The sequence below is a fragment of the Pseudomassariella vexata genome (assembly GCF_002105095.1).
Source record: "Pseudomassariella vexata strain CBS 129021 chromosome Unknown BCR38scaffold_19, whole genome shotgun sequence".
NCBI classification, from domain to species: Eukaryota; Fungi; Ascomycota; class Sordariomycetes; order Amphisphaeriales; family Pseudomassariaceae; genus Pseudomassariella; species Pseudomassariella vexata.
This window is the reverse complement of record NW_024467974.1, coordinates 585,456-588,897: the sequence shown is the minus strand read 5'-3', so window position 1 is coordinate 588,897 and position 3,442 is coordinate 585,456. Positions and strand designations below refer to the sequence as shown.

The window sequence follows — 3,442 nt, the reverse complement described above, 5'->3', positions numbered from 1 at the left end:
GCGTGGTAATGTGGCACTTAAATTCGTCCTCAGGGGTGGGATGCTGCTGATGTGCAGAAGATGCTCGACTATTTTTTTTGTCGCGACAAGTCGTAGTATCTGCTAATTGGGGTTCTCGTCGAGCGTATACATCTCAACCATACGCTCAAGTGGATAGACCGTAACGTGGTCTAGACGCTCGCAAGAATCGCGGCGAGGGGGCGTGCTGCGCGCCTTCTATCGTGAGGGGACGGGTTCGCCGACGAGCGTTATCGGATAGGCGAGGTCCGATAAGGGGTCGGATTAACGATTCGAATTCTGGACCGGCTGTCGAGTTATATTCCGCCGACGTAGTGCTTGACGGTCGACTGGCTAGGATGCTCGTAATCCTAAACTGCACCAATCTCCCTATTATCGCTAGGTAGGCGAAGTCAACAAGGTGGGCAGCGCGCCGTAAGGGTTGACTAAACCCCCTTGTGTGTCAGCTGCGGGATTCGAACCCGCGACTCGTCACCAACCCAAGTGGGCGAGGCTCAAATCGGGACTTATCTACCAGCGAAGTGACCAACTACACCAGCCGACCAGTCTAAATAAATTAATCTAAATACTTCGTCCGTATTATATATATAGAATATACTTAATTTAAGTATCCGAAGACTTAGATATATTCTTTCGAGGCCTCCTTTTAGGAGGGACCCTTCCTTCGAGAAAAGTATTAACTTCTAACTACTTATCCGGTAAAATAGGCTGTATTCGCTTATCTCAGGCTATTCGGATCGCTAATAAGATAACGAACACTTTATTCGGGTCTAGCTCGACGGGCTAGCGTATATCTAGAGCGTATTTATCGAGTTCTTTATATATTTGCTCGTTTTCAATACGTAATTTAGTATTCTCGACGGCCTAGAGTATAAGGGTGTGACAGGCTGTGCCTGAAATGGGATCCGGAGCTGCAAGAACCTTGAGTCCGGATCCACCAAAGTAACCATCGAGGGCATATAAAAACATGGTTTGTGTTCGCGGAAAATTCGCTTATTTTACTTTCCTCGTCATTTAGATAATTAACAGTATTTGGCCATGTTGAGCTGTATAGTTTCGCAGTGAGCCCGTCACAAAGGGCCTTACCCGCCTTACTTACTATAGTACGAATCTTACGAGATACCCCGCCCTTAGCTTTCTCTATCGACTATAGTTAGTTAGATAGTTACTACGCTTTCTAAGGAGTAAAAGTAACTAAATGTAGTAATATATAAGACGGAGGATTTAGTATATAAGGCTCCGGAGGATTATAAGATACGTCGACTAGTCCTTCGGAGCTTAGGGGCTATATACTAGTCTTCCGCTAGCTAGATTTCATATTTTTCATAGTAAAGGCTCTCTCCGAGGTACGTAGATATACTTCTAGTATACGTTACTTATAAATTAGGGCTATAGCATTATAGGAAGCGTAGGCCCTAAGCTCTTGGCGGTAGTAGGTCTTTAAAGGTAAGAACGGCCCGATATCGTACAGCTAGAGATCGTTACTATAATATAAGGGTAAATATAGTATAGCAACTCTATTCGAGTAGGCTTTCTATATAAATTCGGTATAAATATATATCTAATCGCCGTCGAGGATAAGGAGTTGTCGAATATCACGTGTGTCCAATCGAGTAGTCAGCAGTGCGTAAGATTGTATATGAATGAGGTGTGTTCTTGTCTGTGTCTTCTGTTCTCGCGAACTCCCGTTGCTCTGCCTTTTATAGATGCTTTAGAACATGTCGGTAACTTTGGTGTTACTTTTGAGAAGAGGGGTTCCTTTCGCCTTCTGAACTTTAAGTGACAATAGTCTTCTCTAGTGCCATATTATTTCTGAACCTAGGAACCAGGTGCCCTATCTGACAGTATCCCTAGACTTCGTCTTGGGGAGGAAAACGTAATATAACTACCTATTTACGATAGCTTTATTACTCTAGCCCTTACTCGTCGAGGTATATTCCTACTTCGGGATATTTTAGTCTAAGAACTACTATACCTAGAATCTCTTACCGGAAAATACGTAGATGTATGTACCTCGTTTGGTATACGAAATATATTTTAACTAGGAGTACTACGACGAAGTATCCGACTTTAATACGCGTACCCGGCGTGAATTAGACGTCCTAATAACCGTACTATACCTAGATTCCCCCTTTTAGATATCTGTCTTATCTATATTATACTTGTTATCCGGTTTAATACGGTACTTCGTACGTAAGCGTTCGAGGAGGGTATAGAAGTCTCGGATCTTATTCGAATCGGACGCTCTAACTCGGCTAGTATCTACGACGCGCCTAATTTTAGTACGTATCTATAGATAGCGGCTAACGAAGTGATTTACCTAGTGTTAGCCGAGTATATTATTGTTCCCTTAAGTAACGAGGATTTCGGTAGCGAAGTCGGCTATATAACGCTTACTAGGAGCCCGTCCGTATATTTCTTCGTGTAAGATCTAGTTCACGATAACCTCCTCCTGCTCTGGAGTTAACTTTTGTTACCCGGAGGCCGCATCGCGATACGAATTACCGTAACAAATACGGTAGGTTAGTTTAGTCCCCTTGATACCGTACCGATGAGATGCTACGGCCTGGGAAGAGCCCTGACAGATAAGCTCTTTGGCGCGTTCGATTCGCTACTCAAAATCGTCCAGACTATTCTCCACTGGATTAGCTATTTTGTACGTAGCTAGGGAGCAATTACGAGGTAAATCGAGAGACGTCGTGTTGTTAAGGCGTAGAATTTCCCTGCAAAATAGGGGTGTATGCAAAAAGGTGGTCAATACGGTTAGTTGTTTTAATAGCCTGTTAAGGTCTTATTCAGCTGTAAAGGTGGTGGTTGGTGCAGATGGCTTCGATAAAATGGAAGATAGAGTTGGCCTTTATCTTCTTTGGCAAAGAACTCAATTCACATAGGAAAGGATAAAATGGTTTGGTATATAATCAACTGATTATTGATTGTTGTAAGAAATCCCTGGTGAGTCACTTAGCCTAGGCTCGTTGAAAGGGCAGTGCAGCATGCTACTCCAATGGTGTATGCTATTCAACAAGAATCAGCGCTTATTTACGTCACTTGCCTCATAAGATGCTTGTTAATCATTTTACTACAGCCCTTTTCACGGTCAAACAAAGAAAGAAGCTGGTCTATTTACTAGTAAAGGTGGCTCGGTAGTTATGATGTACTTCAGGAAGCACTAACAGCATGCCCTCTAAACCAAATGCCTCATTCCTGCCTTCCACAAGGTTTTCCGACCATCTGGGATACTAAGAATGGTCAGGGTAACTGCCATGTAGAAAAAATAAGGAGACTTAGTCGTAGGAAGGGTAGGGCTTGTTCCCAATGCATTCGAGGTCGATAGCGAGCAGAATAGTCCATTACCCACGATGATGCGAAAGCAACTTCGAGCAAGAGTAGATAATAATAATATAATATTAAATACGCCGTAGGT

At 43.2% G+C, this 3,442-nt stretch overlaps 1 non-coding gene across 1 annotated transcript; it reads right to left on the bottom strand.

The window, feature by feature from the left end:
• Positions 1-458: 458 nt before the first annotated feature.
• Positions 459-561, bottom strand: BCR38DRAFT_t340. Its single transcript has one exon. It is a non-coding gene; the product is annotated as a tRNA-Thr (tRNA).
• Between the last annotated feature and the right edge of the window lie 2,881 nt (positions 562-3,442).